The 16,674-nt window shown below is 38.6% G+C and overlaps 1 protein-coding gene and 1 non-coding gene across 4 annotated transcripts in view; one reads left to right on the top strand and one right to left on the bottom strand.

The window, feature by feature from the left end:
• The window catches only part of YES1 (YES proto-oncogene 1, Src family tyrosine kinase), a 57,047-nt gene extending 49,742 nt beyond the window's left edge, over positions 1-7,305 (bottom strand). Inside the window, exon 1 of one of the 3 annotated variants that reach the window (XM_032467372.1) lies at positions 6,781-7,305. The gene's annotated coding sequence lies outside the window, so the exon portion shown is untranslated. Of the gene's footprint in view, positions 1-6,047; positions 6,208-6,475; positions 6,683-6,780 lie in introns of those variants that run through there. The other 2 variants (XM_032467370.1, XM_032467373.1) reach the window with 2 other exon arrangements.
• Positions 7,306-15,633: 8,328 nt separating this feature from the next.
• LOC116659688 lies at positions 15,634-15,737 on the top strand. Its single transcript, XR_004315057.1, has one exon. It is a non-coding gene; the product is annotated as a U6 spliceosomal RNA (small nuclear RNA).
• Positions 15,738-16,674: the final 937 nt, after the last annotated feature.

Raw genomic sequence — 16,674 nt, 5'->3', positions numbered from 1 at the left:
CACTAAAAAGACCTATCAATTTGAAAAAGGTATAGCAGCCTCATAATTACAGACTGTTCCACCCAACTGTGAATTCCTAGAAGGCAGGAGTCATGCTGCAATCATTTTTATAACATCAAAACTGGCATAGTATTTGTCGCACCACAGGTTTAATAAATGTCCACCTAATGAATGGAATGACACTGCGCTTGCTTGAGAAAGTCCAGTGTCAAGTCTATGGCTAAGTTTTTTACTCTTTTACTTACCTGAGATCTCATTTTATTTCAAATGCTAGACTCTAAAACATTTCCTTAAACTTGTATCAATATGAAAATGTCAACTGTAGTAGACCCACACATTTATATAAGGCTGAAAACATCTGGCCCAACTATCTACTGTTTCAAATGGTGAGACTGAGGCCTACAGAATTCTGTGAATTGACCAAGGCCACACAGCTCTTCACTGTCAGAAGTGGAATTAAATTCCAGATGATCTTCTTCTACCTTTTAGTCTGTCCTTATGACAGCATGTTACCTCCTCTGCTGCATTTCAAATGCCTAACTGCTATTATTTTACAACTATCCTTAATGTGGAAAATAGTAATTGCATCAGAACAAACATAAGAAATCAATAAACTTGTCATGGTACAAGTTCTAAGTATTAACTTACGCAGCAAAAGCCACCAATTTTCTCCAACCCACCCCAATTTCTACTTAATGCTAAGAAACTAAAAGTTATATTAAAAAATTAGGGAAGTGACTAACTTCTGTAATCAGTATAAGAAAACCTAAGGTCTACACATTGCTGGGAACACTGGCTGAAACCAGACAATCTTTAAGTTTCAGTGGTCAGTCCTTTCCTCTCAGCACTTCCTGTCTCCACCTCCACCGCCGTAATTCAGCAGACATACCCTATGAACTATGCATTCTTTCTTTCACACATTACATCAAGAAAATCAAGACTTCTTTTTCAAAAAAAAATAAGAAAAAAAGAAAACAAAAGAAAAAAGAAATTGGAAGAAAATGGAAAACACAAATAAAAGAATTCATAGAAATGACCCCAAAAAATGATTAAATTGAGTAATATCAGATTTCCAAAAAGTTAAATGTAACAAACATTTCGACCTTTAAATTCTAAAACTGTAGTTCTCAACTCATTTCACCATTATAGATTCCTTTGTACATTCAATGAATGAAAAGGACTATAAAAAATAAACATGGGCATATACCAAAAAAGACTTCTTTTTCCTTTTGTCCTTGGAATATATAAATATTAAGTCATAATTATTATACTGACTGTCACTGATAACATGATAGGATACCAAATGTGTTTTTAAAAGCTCTAGGATCTTGGAATTTCTATATTCACCAAAATAGTAAAAAAAAAAAAAAAAAAAAATCTTTAAAATAAACCTTATGAGAGGCTAGTGTAACTTAAACTACAAAGAGTTTCCAGTTTATGTTAGAAATAAAGTTCACATTTGAAGTTTAAACTGTTCGAACTGTTTTATAAAATCATTTTCCATAACAAAACTTTGAGGGTTAAAAATCTAAAGAATTTGTTTTAACATTAGCTTCTGAAAAACCACTAGGCTAGTTCTGCAAAATTTTAGTACAGGTATACCTTCAAAACATGTGTGTGAAGAAAGTCTGTATACATAAAATCATAAATATACACAGAATCGCATCCCTATACACAATTCAAAATTTACTAAGGATTTATTCTACTAGTGACTTCTCAAAGATTCATAAGAACAGTTGCTTGCCACAGTAAGCACTAGGTCAAGCACACCACAGTCATGGAAAGAAAGAATCAGAATGCAAGGAGAGATATGCTTTGATACTGGGGTTTTGTGGGAGCACAAAGAAGGGGATCAACAGTATGTTCGAGGATGGCAATATATGCTTGTTAATGTTCAAGTGTACAGTCTTCCACAGTTTGTCCTTCCTTCTGGTTATACAAGTTTAAGAGCTATGTCTCCCAAAAACTCTATGCCCTAAACCAAATTAGCCAAATCCTGAACCACTAAATTCCAAAGCCAAAATCAGCAAGAGGAATAGTCTAGATTTTCCAACGGTAGTGGTAAAAGAGAGGACTGATGCTGCTGCTCTTTGCTCAGTATGGTTATAAACTAAGCTACATTTCAGAAGCAGCAAAATTTGCCTACGGCATCTTCCAGTCTAGGGCTTGCCATACACTGTCGAAGCTGTATCTGCGTTTGTTGATGTCCATCTAATCACACCACAGGAATAAAGAACAACAGGAAAAATAATCGAGGGTTCCTACTTGCAAAATTCAAGCAGTCACAGGGCACATGCCATGTACAGCTAGTTCTAGAAATAATCCCTCTTGAAGGTCTTCCACTTCCTGGAAGAAAAGTAGGGAGTCCAAAGAACCTGCATATCAGCTCTGCCACCCCTCAAACAACAGTAACAGCAGCAGCACTTCAAAGAGACACAGTTTAAAGCGCCACAGAGAATATGGTACATACTTCAGAGAACCTGAAATCACATATATACTCAAACAAGGGAAACTGAAGGGCACTGCTATCCCAGCTTGGGGATGGGGGGAAGCGGGGAGTTGAGGCACAGCTCAGTCCACCAGTAACCTCATGGTACATTATCCTGTACTCTGAAATTACAGGATTCGCTCTCCTCCCTGGATTGAGCATCAAGATCTTAAAAGAATAACACCAGGTAAACCCAATCCAGACCAGAATGTGTTGCTATCAAGTCTGCTAGTTCCAAGACAACAGTAGTGCTGCTGCAGCCAATGATTCCTTGGCACATAGACACGTTAAAATGATACTGGCAGCAGTACCAGCTCTTCTCTTTCACCCTCTGCTGTTACTATAGCTCCTTTTGCTAAATCTGCCTCTGAGTTTAGACAGGAGCTGGATGGTTCATAATCACCCAGCAGCTGCAGCTGAGCAATAGTCAGCCTAATTGTGGCGCTGGAGCAGCTGAAAGGAAGAAAAGAGCTAATACAAACCCCACCACGGTCACACAAACCGCCACACACACCACCAATGAGATACCAAGATACTTTAATAGGAACAGATGATTTCCTTTAAAGAAAAGCAGCAATACCTCGCTACAGGAACTTGTATGTGTATTACAGACCTGTTTAAATGTGAACTGAAGGTGACCTAAGCCATGTAGGGTTCTGAACAATGGAAGATCTTAACTAAAACTTCCTGTAAATATTCACATAACAAAGACAGCGCCACAAACATCAACCTTTATAAAATGACTGAAAGTTCCTGTGATATAAGAATTTGGCACAGACATGATCTCTTCTTCAACTCTACAACAATGTAAAGCAACAACATCAACAACTAAAACAGCAAGCCATTACATAAAGCGAAGCAGCATATGGCAACAACCCACAGCACGCTGGGAACTTCAACACCATACTGTCATTTGAAACAAAACATACTATTCCATTGGGTGCTATACTACACATCTTCATAAAGTGAGGAAACAAAAACTTATTTTAGGCAGACAATTTTAAGATAAACTTAAGACTATTAAAACACCAGCTGAAATTACTGATCTAAAGAACTACTGTTCCAGAAAACTCAAAATAGATGAAAGACTTTCTACCTTGATGCCATAGTAAATTTTGAGTTTTAACTGTCATGTTATCATAATTTTCTGAAAAATAGGGTATATTTTATACTTGATGACAGAAGAGTGTCCACTAGCTTAATAAACATACTTTGATTACCTTCTATTTGTCACTTACAATATACAAAAGCTGAAGAGGATTTAAAGTTAGTAAAACCTGGTGTCTTCCCTCAAAATACTAACATAATTAAAATGCTATTTACACGTGAAAGTAGATACATACACCTGTTGGCATATGCCAGTTATGATTTAGTAGGTGTAATCCTATTTGCAAATGGCAGCCCAGGCAGGCAGCGTTCTAAAATCAGTCGCCAAATACTAAATATTTATCTAGGCACCTTATAAAGTACATTACCCACAGCCTTCTTTAAAAAGGAAAAAAAAAGTTTCACACAAACCAAAACACAGACAGAAAAGCACATCGAACAAATGTTAAGACTTAATGAACTCTAAAGCCAACACCCTTGCAACCATCACCAGATGAAAGAACTTTGCACCACTTCAGCAGCCAGGTCCCAGTCAACTTCCTCTCTCCTCTCTTAACTTTTACAAAAATTACTTACTTGCAGGTTGTTTTTCTTTTTTAATTTTGCTTGTTTTTTTAAATGGAGGTACTGGGAATTTAACCCAGGACCTCAAGCATGGTAAGCATGAATTCTACCACTGAGTTATACCCACCCCCTACTTCCTGCAGGTTTTTAAAAAATAAATTTTATCACCCAAGTTTGCATTCCTAGACACCAGACCTTAGTACTGCTCTTTAAAATTTTTTGATATTAGGCTTTTTTTTAAATATAATGCTAATAGGAACTAATACATGATGTCTACACTAAACGGACTCACTAGATTAAAAGCTAAATAAATTTATAGAGAAAAATTACTCACATTAATAAATTGTTTACTGCCTAAAAAGCTGCAAATCTGAACTTTGCATAAACAAGTCTTATACCGTGTGTTGTTAATATTTCATTGACACTACGTCATTGCTATTCTTTCAGAATATTTTTTCTTTTAACATTACATACCATGATGGAGATTTATTTACATAGACACTGATTTCTCAGCTTGAGAATTTACTGATTTAAAAAAAAAAGTAAACCATATATTAATACTATACTTCAGCCATAAGACAAATTCCACCTATCCCAGAAGAGAAGTCAAAGCTGTAATTTCACTTTCGGTTGAACAGAAAGGAGTCAATTTTGTGGTTTATGAAGTCAGCAAAAACATACTGCAAAATTAAAGCTATTATAACATTATGGTGGTTACAGCAGAGTGCATATTTTAAGAGCCCTTTTACATTTTATCCTGGAAACCTGGATATGAACTGTCCTGTACTTAGATTCAGACCAGAGTTATGTTTTTTTTTCAAATTTAGGACCCAATGAATTATCAACTAGCATTCAAAATTTCCACTAAGGTTTAGCTATATCCAAAAATTAAAACACAATAAAACTTCCTTTTTTTTAAAGGGTCAGCTATGGCAGGAATCTCATATATCTTAGTAAAACAAAACAAAACATATATATGGCTTACTGAAATACAACTTTCTTACAGAACAATGTATAAAAATCATATATGATGTATACAAGATCCTTGGCTTCTAATACAAGACATTCCTTCATTACCCATCCATTCAAAATGTTTCATGTCCACTGTGTGCCAAGCATTGTGGTAGTTAGCACGTTAGAGTTCTCACATATTTCGTTTGCTTTAAATGCATAGTCATATGTACATATTTAGTAATATTTTCCTTAGAGTGTAAGTTTACTTTAGAAATTTAACAGGATGGTTTAAACACACTTAGAATTATCAAGATAACTTTGGCACTGCAATCCTGCGGTTGCAATGCACGAATATACTCCAATCATATGCACGTATATGAGAAATCATCCATGTGAACACACATACCAGCCGGAACATATATTCATAATAAATGGCATGAACAAAAAGTTTGATTTCAGTGAAGACTCAATCTGTCATTTCTTTAATAACTTATAAATTGTTAGACCATGTGGTATTCCGGGTCTGTCTCAATTAAATTAAGCAGAAAATAATTCAACCAGATACGAACTACGTTGGGTCTCACCCATTACAAAACAAAAATTAAAGCAGTCCCTCCATCGGACTTGATTTTCCAAGAGCTTCTTAAAACAACACGGCTCCCATGCCCAATAAAGCAAAAGCTGGAAGCAATTATCAAGAAGAAAAACATACATTAAAACAAAATTTTCTGAAACACATGTGGACAGAGAATCGAACCAAATGGGAGGCGGAACTGCATAACACCATAAAAGTGCACGCTGAACGGCATATTTCCCAACCCCCAACCCAAAACAAAGGAAAACTTTAACATGTTGCGGTTTTCAATCAAACCAAGTGTAGCGAGAGGCTCACCCACTCGCCCTCCCCCCAGGCCCTCGCCCGCTCGCCCCGCACCGTGGAACCGACGTCCGCGGACACACCGACCCCCGACCTCCCGGACGGAGAGGGGCCGCTGCCCCCGCTCCTTGCTTCGGCCCAAGTGAACCTCGCCGCCCCCTCGCCGGGTGGTCCGCACAACCTTAAAGACGCGGACGGGGGTGTCCCAGAGCTCTGAGGACCTTAGGTCGGACTTGGGCGGGACCAGGAAGGACTGGACGGGGCGGAGACCGACGCAGGGGGCCAGCAGGTAGCGCCGGGGAGGAGACACGCCCGCCGGGCGAGCCGGGCCGGGGGAGGGGAGAAGTTTCTCCCCAACTTCCCGACTCCGAGCCGGCGGGGGCGGGGAGCAGCGGTGCGTCCGGGCGCCGGGGCCTAGCGCTGCGGGGCCGGGGCCGGGGCCGGGGTCGGCCGCCTCCGCCCGCGGGGCCCCGAAGGGTCCTTACCTGAGCTCCAGCCGCGCTCGCAGGAGTCGCCGCAGCAACGGCTCAGGGTGGCGGGGAGGGGACGGCGGGCGGAGGCGAGGCCCGCGGGCCCTCTCCCTCCTCCACCTCCTTGCCCCGGGCGCCCGGCCGCAGCGACGACGGCACAGCCGGCCGCGGACTAGCTACTTCAGGAGGAGGGAATTCCCGGGCTCCCCACCCCTCAGCTTCACGCTCCACCTTCTCCCCGCGCGGGGCCCGCCCTCACTCCGGGCTCCGCCCCTCGCGCGGGGGCGGGGGCTACCTGCGCGCGCGCCCCGCCCGCTCACCGGAACTCGCGCGGCGCCCGGCCGGGCTGCAGCGATCCCGCCTTCCGGCGCCGGCGCGCGCCCCCCGGGGCTGCGGACAGTCCTGCCGAGGTGGCCGTCGGCGGCGAGGCCGAGTCACTTCTGCCGACCCAACATGGCGGCGGGGTCCAGGGCGGATTCCCGAGGCGGCGCAGGCTGAGGGGGCGTGAGGAGGAGGCGCTTCCCCACGCCGAGAGCAGCCCCACAGCGCCCCCTCCCCACCCGCGACCCTGAGGCCGCCCGCTAGCCTGCCGCCGGAGATGCGGTGGGGACGCCGCTTCCTCCCCTTCGGCCTTTCTCCTTTCCCTTCGGCGCGCTCTCTGTGGTGCCGGGGGCTTTGTGAGGGACAGCAGGGGCTCTGGGGGCTGGCTGTTTGTTCCTCAGTACCACGCTTCCGCACCCTTTGTCGCTGCGAGTGAAATCTCAGCCCAGCTGCGGGAGCCAGGGGGGCGTTACTAACATCCTCATCACCCTCCTGATCGCCGTCCAAAAACGCTCGCGTCTGGCCTCCTTCCGATCCAGGGATCCTGTCCCAGCCCCAGGAGCTTCCTGTTGACTGTAGGTCAAACCAGCCTTGCCGGGAGAGAGAACTCAGGCTGAGTTCTGTTGGCGACTCTCCCAGTAATGGTGGCTTTGGCTTATCTCGGGACAGTGTATTCTTAAGCGATCCTGGCAGCTTCCCAGCCAAGGAACTGGGACAGGTATTACTGTCCTGTTTGACAGCAGTGGACACTGAGGCTGCCACCCTGAATGAACGTGGAGCAGCCACAACTAGAATCCTGCTCTTCTGAATCCAAGCACCTTTCCTGCTGGCCTTGTAGCCAGTTGCTGAAGAGAAGGGAGAGGGTCCAGAAGGAACTGAGATAAAAATGTGGGTCAGTCAGTGTCAGGGCTGAATATTGAGTTTCTCCTGCTGAAATCACTTCTGCCCTTTCAGAGTCTTAGATTAACTTCCTCTTCACATTTCCTCTTTGGTGGGGTTATCAGAACTGTTAATGTTGGGACTGTTGATTTCCTTTGTGGTTTTTAGCGAAATTCAGAATCATCTTCGACAAATACGAAATAGAACAATCAAATGTGTCAGTATTCTTGTATTCTAGGAACTCAGGAAATGCATATAAGGGCTTGAAAAAAATTTTTCTTCAGCTCACTAAATGAACCAAAGACAGGCATAGGCATTTACATCAACAGAAAGATATACATAACACGGTGTTTATTTAACTACTAAGACTTCAGATGCCCACTGTCTTGAGCATTAAAATTTTCATGTAAATTTATATTCAACTTTTTTAACTAGAAAATAAAACTCCCTGAGCTGTTGATTTTCTAAACTTCTGTATAAAAAGGAAATAATATTTTTGTTGTCCTAAACTCTCAGCCTCAAAAAGTCAACTCTGAAATCCCAGTTTAAGGGGTGAAGTGGCTTTGAAGATGTTCTGTGTGGAGTTTTAAAGGTGGGAGAGGAGTGTAGTCCTTTGATCTGGGTATCACTACTCTCAGGCTCCGGCTTGGAAATTTGAATTTTGAGGGAGTGACAAGAAGGCTGCTGCTCAAAGGTTATTCATGGTGGGTGGTGTGGTGGAGTTGAGAGTTCAGGGGCAGAAGGTGAGTGTCCAGGGATAGGGGAAGCAGTAGGCAGCAAGTGTCCAGTGCTGATGGTGTGCCTGCAACCTGAGCGGACCATCCCTATGGTGGTGCCTGGACTCTGCCCCAGGTTCCTAAGTTCCTGCCTAAGCCTCCACCAGTCCTCCTGTCCATTCTCTGGACTTCCAAAGTTAAATTCTCTCTCTGCTTGAATTAAGCAGAGACCTCTGTTCTTTGCAAATAAGAACCACTAGTTAGTTTCTTCTACTTACTTGTTCTACTGACAGAAAACTCAAGTTCTGTGCAGCCAGCACCTCCTGCCTCCTGCACATAGTGGGAGTGTGCAAAGGGTGCAGGGTTTGTTTTCAGAAAGAGGATGGAGCAAATGCACAGTGAGAATCCAGAATAAGAGACAGGAGGACCCCAAGGCTAACTCTAGTTGCCTTGAGCCACATGTAAGACCCCAAAAGTAGAACAGAGCTGGCAGTCAGTCCCTCCTCCTCCTGCCTGCCTGCCCAGGGCAGTCTGTGGTTTTATTTTTTTCAGTTTATTCCCTTAACGGAGGCATTGGGGATTGAACCCAGGACCTCATGCACACCAAGCACGCAAGTACTCTCCCGAGCTATACCCCCACCCCTTGTCATTGCTTTTCAGTATTACAGCATAGCACACACCCTTTCTCCCAGAGCCCTAACTCCATCCTCAAAATCCTTCTCAACACGATGCAGGCAGCAAACACCTGAAACTGATGTTAGATGTTGAAACCCATTTGATATCTCTGACCTATAGGCTTGTAATTTCCTCCCAAGATCTATACTTGCAATTCCTGTAGCCATTACCAAGTGTTTGGCCTGGTACATTAAGCTGATGTGTGGTCATAATAAGTCAGAGTCTCTGACATTGAGTTTAAACACAACTAAAATTGCTACCAGATTGCTACTTCCTGGAAATCTTTATAAATGGGTTATAAAAAGTAGAACATAACTTTGCTTGAAGGCAATAAGTTAAAGTTTAGAATGTTTACCTACATCAAAGGTTTAGAAAAGAAACTATAAATCAGTCACGCTCTTATCTCTTAACTGACATCTGATCATGAAACGTAAAGGATTGGAATCGGAACTTTTTATTAGGTATTTCGCAAGCTAACATTGTGGTTGCGGTTTAAAAATACATTTAGAATAAATCTGTGTTTTTGAAAACCTGTTTTAATGTTTTCTAAGCTTGGCCTTTTTGCATTTTCAGTAGTATAGATCATCATTTTTTGCATTTGTGTCTGAGCAATTAAAATCTGACAAGATCTTATTATGTGATGTAAACCATGATACATTTAATCCTTTGCAAAGTGTATTTATGGTTCTTTTACTCCTTTATAAAGAGGGCTTTTGAGTACTTGAAATAGCTACTTAATTGCTCTTCTTTCCAAGGGAATAACATACACAACAAATATCTAACATAAGATCTATGCTTTGATGAAATGTCTTAGGTCATGTGAATGAATTAATGTGATTGGCAATACAGAAACCAGGACCGCTAACAACAGCAGCTCTCTCTTGTTGAGCCTGCTCACCATATGCCAGGTGCTTCACCTGCACCATTCACTGAATCCCCGTAATTGCCCTGGAGGCTGCTAATATTATTCCCATTTACAGATTGGATTCCTCCAGCTTTGAGAGGTTAAGCACCACACAGCTAATAAGAGGAAATGCTTCAAAACCTGTTCTCCTGAAAGTCATTGTGATTGCAGAAAATAAATTATTTTTTAAATGTCATTTCAATGACCATGTAAAACAGCATTTATTTCTGCAAATTCTAAAATAATTAAAATTGGTAAACTGCCTTTATAATTTAGAAATATAAGTAAGAAATGTTGAATTCTGCAGATTCATAGGAAATTCTTTACTGTATAATCTTGTATCCCTAAGAGTTGGGGGCAAACTTAAAAAAGATGTATGAAAGTAGCCTAAAAACAATGAATTCAATTCAGGAAAAAACATAAATTAAGTATTACTTTCTAGAGATTAGTATTTGGCATCTATCAAGTCAGTCTTCCCATGACACCTCCCCCAAACCATAGTCTTCAGACTAAGAACCAAATATCTGAAAATGACTAGATGTACAGCTCATATAATTACCTTGCCAAATACAAAGTGAGTAAGTTAAATCAATGTTAAGGTTTACATTTTTATCTGCCAAGAGTAGGTAATTAATTGTAGTTAAGCCTTCCGTGGTAATGTAACTCAGTGATTAGAGTCAGTAAGCAGCTAATAACCCAAGACTTGATAAAGTTGCTTAATATTTAAAAAACTAGCTAATTAATTCATTCATAAAACATTCATAGGCTATCTCCTGACAAATTCTTTTATATTTTAGTTTATGCTGTATTAAAAGAGATTTTATGACTTTATTAAGAATTGGAAAATTAATGGCAGGAAACTTTCTTTGCATTGAAATTCAATGAATGTAAATATTAATAGATTTTCAAAGATTTTATGTGGATTTTTTTTTTTCAGAGAAAAAGGAATTAATATCCTACCAAACTGAATGTTAAAATATATCATTTCCTTTTGGACATTTTCATTAGTCTAATAAAGTCAGTTTTTACTGCTGATAACTAATTTGATTTTTTTTTTTAATTTTTGTTTTGCTTAAAAGAGCCAGCCACTATTTTTTAAAATTATCTTTTAGTTTTATTGTCACTATCATCATTTTCATTGCTTTATAGTGGATTAATCTACAACCATTTCAAATTTTTGAGCCCTGAGTTCTGATCATTAATTTCTGTGGGCCTATGTCCTTTTGAATACTTGAAACCATGTTTACTGAAGACTCAAACAACCATGCTGTGAAGAATCAGAGTACACATGACTCACACTTAAGAGGGTGCTATTTAAATAATCCAAATGTGACTAACTTCAGAGATTTTTTTTTTTTTTCGGACACCTGGTAATTTTGGCATTAAATAGAAAATTGACACCCATGCTTATCTTATGTAAAATTAATTCCAACAAGTTAAAGTAGATGCAGATCTGGAGACCAAGGATGGATGTTTTGAAAACCAGACTAGAATTTTTGGTTTATATTATGATGAGGCTCTCTTAAAATTTATTTGAACTTCTGTTCAGGAAAATATTTAGATTCTCCTTAGACCTCTTAAAGACCCATTGTCTAGTTATGGATTTTATTTGAAAAACTTGAAGTAGAAAAAAAAAATTCCTCCTTTTGTAAAAGTCTCCAAGGCTCACATATTCTCTTTAAAAATCACCAGTCTCATTTCCCTTGCGATGGTGATTTATACGTTCAAAGAACAAGGCATTTCCTGAGTCTGTTTAGAGTACATAGGATTAGTGTCTAAGTTTTTGCCATGTACCCTCAGGAATCTGGTAGATATTAAAAAGCAAAATAAAATAAAAGCAAAGAATACAGAAATTTGTATAAAATCTTGAGATGGTTAACAGCACAGAATTATGCAAAGTCCTAGCAAGTATTTGATAAATTTAGTCAATTAGACATGTAAATACTTATTAAACTTTACTTACCAGATCATCAGTTTGAAAATCTATATAAAGCTATGACAGTAGAAAGATGTTTGGACTGGGAGTAAATAATAATTCTGGCTCAACTGCTAGTGGGTATGAGGTTTCTTTAAAGGTGATAAAAATATTCTGAAATTGGATAGTGGTAAAGGTTGCCGTCTTTGTAAATATACTAAAAATAAGTGAATTAACTGTACACTTTAAAGGGTGAATTCTATGGTATGTAAATTATATCTTGATTCAGAAGAAAATTCTGGTCCCAGAATTCTATAACTATAATCTTTTTTTCTCCAGATTTATTGAGGTATACTTGACACATAATATTGTGTAAATTTAAGGTGTACAATGTGATGATTCGATACACCTACATATTGTGAAATGATTACCACTATAAGGTTAGTTAGCACATTCAACACCATTTATGTTACACAGAATAGGTCAAAGGAATAAATACAAAGTAAATAAATACAAGAAAATAAACACTTTTATGTAATTTCCAATGGGAAGAGTAGGATACTGGGACAACTATCCATTTGGAGAAAGAAAAATTTCTCTTGAAGAGTTTGTGCAAATTTATTGGCCGTTCATATTTCTATTTTTGTGAATTGTCCTTTACCAACTTCGCATTTAGGTGTGATTGTCTTTTCTTTATAAATTTGTAAGCATTCTTTCTATTTTAAAATTTTGAATTCTTTACTTTTCATAACTAATGGCATTTCCCCCAAGTTTTCATGTGCCATTCAATGGCAAAATCAATTTAGTGGATGGCAACTGGCATCTTAAAAAAATAAAATGAAGCAAATATCTGAGTGTACTATATACAAAAAGTATTATTTTGCAAAATTCTTATTTATATGTTTTGCAAAACTCTTGTTTATATGTGTATATACTAAATCATGATGTAAATTTTTTTCACTGTGGATTACAATAAAAAGGTTAGCTGATTTGTAATGCCCCTCCTTCTATAAAGTTCCGTCAATTTACACATTACAATTTGGTCGCAGCAAAATCTCTATTTGATCTTGTAATGCTTGTAGGTAACATTCTTTGAACACTTACTGTGTCTCAGCAGCTCTTCTGAACTCTTTATATATTAACTCAATCCTCACTGTAAACCATGAAGCAGTATAATCACTATAATCCTTCTCATTTTATAAGCAAAGAGAATGAGGGAAAGAAAAGTTAATAACTAAGGCAAAAACACATAGCTAGAAGTGGTAACTGAGCACAAGCAGCTTAATTTTAGAGCCACGATATCATTCTATCTAGAATCCCGGTAATAAATTTTTAAAAGTTTAAAACTGACCTACAATCCTGTAGCCCTTCTCTACTTGGTATTACAAAATTATGTACTTTTGGTAGTGAATATTGGTAAAAAGAAATGATAGGAGTTTCTTTGATATTTAGTAAACCTCATTTGAGAAATCACTAAAAAGGGTGGGGGAGGAATACCAACACATCAGTTCAGACCATCAGCTCTCTCCTCCGGAGGTTTTGGCTGAGTAGCAGAAACTTTTCACTTAAAAACGAACAAACAAACAAAGATCTTTCTACAATAAATAATCTTCCCTTAAGAAAAGATAAAACTCCTATGGTTCCTTTGTTTCATTCTATTAATATGAAGATTTCTTCAACTTTAGTTCAGTTGAATTTGGCCCCAAAAATGTCTAGTGGTTTTCCTCAGGTCAGAATTGTTCTAATTAGCTTCCAGGGAAGGCAAACAATAACAAGCCTGAGAAATAAGAAGCAGAATTTAGACAAAGCACTGAAGTCGATGCAATTAAAACAACAGCAATAAAGGCCAAATTCTGTCTTCCTCGCTTTTTCCTTTCTGATGTTAGCTGTGCTCTGTGACGCACACACATACTCTCTATTCTACTAAGTCAACAAACACAGAATTATTTTGACATAGTCCTTGCTTCTCAAGGAGATTCCAGTCTCTTGGTAATAAAAACTGGAATCTATCATTTGGTTGAGGGTTCATTCTTTCCTAAGCACTTGCCCTGATCTCTATGCTAAACTCACTTAAATTGTCTTCACAATCTGTGAGATTACTCCCCTTTTAAAAAACTGAAACTCAGTAAAATAACTTGGTATTAAATGATTCAGTTTGAGTTAAACCCCAGATTCTCTGAGCCAACCCCTGTAGTTTTTCTCACATCAGGCTCTGAAGTGTTGCCCCTCCCCCAATGCACCTCCGTACACAGTATAGATGTAGTGTTTTCTGTTGTTGTGATTATTTGTAATAAATGTAATATATCAACCCAGACATTTCCATTTTTTAGCTTCCATCTGCTACAGGATCTATGTTTTACTAATATAGAATGTTTAGAAGATTTAGTTTAAACACAGGGACTTTTATTCTTTTACCTTTGGTTCAGCTCAAATCTTGAATATTTCCTTTTTATCTGCAGTCACACACACATTTTTCACATTTCCTTTTTAATACTTCACTATGAAATGGTAAATTTAAATTCACAGCTAATGCCTCCTGGGACAAGAACAATGTAGCTATTTAGATAGAATTTTGCAAATTCATCGTGGAACTTAAAGAGGAATGGAGACCCCAGATTGAGTTTAAAACAACAACAACAAAAAAAAACGAACAACTATAATCCTATTCTTGGAGGAATGCTTGAGATAATGATCCCACAAAGAAGGTAAGTGATGTAAAGAAAAAGCATTTGTATAAAGCATAAAATGAGACGTGAACTTCACAGTTATAAAACCTATTTTGGAAAAATCAGATTATAAGCTTCAAGGCATAGGAACAACAGATTTAACAGAGATTTTAGCTACGTTGGAATAATGTAGAACCGTTATGAAGAACACAGTGTGTCTAGCCACATATGAACTTTTTCGCCACTTATTTTTGAAAGCAGGCACCATTTATTTCACAATTATGAAGTGCCAGGCAAACGTCTGGTACTTTACATCAACATAACTTACTTAATCCCTCACAATAATCCTATAAATTGAGGTATTAATGAAGTTAAAATCCCCAGAGAGTCAGAAATATTCTTTTCTGATGACTATCTTTTTCCATTTATAACAAATAAAAAGTTAGAGAATGAAATTCTAACTATTGAATTCTCAAGATGAGGAAACTAAGATTTAGCAAGGCTAATGTGTCCACATTTGTGCAGTTATAACAAGTGGCATCACTATTTTAATTTGAGTCTGATTCATAGTCGCTTTTCTCCCCTGCCTCCACAAATTAAAAAGGTGCTCTTTACCCTGCCCTTTTCCTTAGAGAGCTCAGTTCCTTAACCACATATTGATAACTTTCAACTGCAAATTGCATATGGCTTAGACATTTTTCAAAAGTTAGAATTTGATTATTGATTATAGATTAGGATCCTTACATAAGGGACTACTTTTGGATATTTGTCATGAACAGAAGATATTTAATCTCAGTGACATATGCTGATTAATTTCCTTATTACCATAATGACATAAGCAAGTGATTATGTTTGTAATTTATTTGGTCTTTTTTCCCCCTACTTGGAAACCAATAATATTGAATGTAAAATTTCCATGATCAAGTGTTTTCTTTCATCATGTAGCTTATGAAAAATCAGGGCATTGAAATGATTTCCCAGTTTCTCTTATTGAATCAACAATAGAAAATCATTATTGCTACTCAAGAAATGCTTACTGTGCTGAATGAAACAAAGAAATATACAATTATATTCTGCTTTTAGAAGCTTAACAACTAGTGCTCACTTCGGCAGCACATATACTAAAGCTGGAAAAATGCAGAGATTACCATGGCCCCTGCGCAAGGAGGACATGCAAATTGGTGAAGTCTCTTGTAATAACCTATAATGAAAAAGAATATGAAGTGTACACGTTGAAGATGATTCTAGGTAACAATAAAAAAAAAAAAAAGAAAAAACACACACAAAGAATACGGGAAAAATATGTATATATATGTATAACTGAGTCCCGATGCTGTACACCAGAACCTAACACGATATTGTAAATCAACCATACTTCAACTGAAAAAAAAAGAAGCTTAACAATTAGAGTATTCTATACAAAGATGAATAATATCTCATATTTGATACATGCTCATGAAAAGCATAGAAAAGAAAGTCTTTGGGAATATGGAGGAAGAGGAAGATGTAAGTAGGGAAGGCAGTTAAAAAGATCTTTGAAAAGGTAGTGGGGCATACTCGGGAAAGACAATTCCATAAAGGCATTCCTCAAAGGGATGATGAGGGCTTAGGCAGAGTTTCAGAGCCCAAAATGTGTGTTAGACACATTAGTTAAGATGCTACCAGTGCCTAAAGTAGAGGGTTTGTGCAAATAGCACAGGAGATAAAGGTGCCTCATGCTCCAACATTTACAACTGTTCACTTTAAACACGAATTTTCCCATCAAATGTTCTCATTTGTTAAGGGTGGGGCGTTTATCTTATCCACCCTGTTATTTCCAGGGCTAACACAGTACTTTCCATGCCTGGCTCAGAAAAGGCTTTCTGCAAGAATTTGTTGAATGGATAAATGAGTGAATGAATGAGTCTCAGATAGACTAAGAGAATTTCTCAAGGTCACACCACTAGACAGTGTGTTGTGGCTAGCACAAACCATTTGTGTTTACTCTATTCCAACATGAACTATAAAATGTTACAGAATCGTTGTTTTTCCTTTCTCCTTGTCTTTTTTTGCATATTTTCTTGAGCAGACCTTAAGAAGCTTGTATTAGTCAAGGTTCTCCAGAGAAACAGAACCAATAGGATATGTGTGTGTGTCTG

This window comes from Camelus ferus, chromosome 24 (genome assembly GCF_009834535.1).
Source record: "Camelus ferus isolate YT-003-E chromosome 24, BCGSAC_Cfer_1.0, whole genome shotgun sequence".
NCBI classification, from domain to species: Eukaryota; Metazoa; Chordata; class Mammalia; order Artiodactyla; family Camelidae; genus Camelus; species Camelus ferus.
This window is presented reverse-complemented; position numbering and strand designations above follow the sequence as displayed.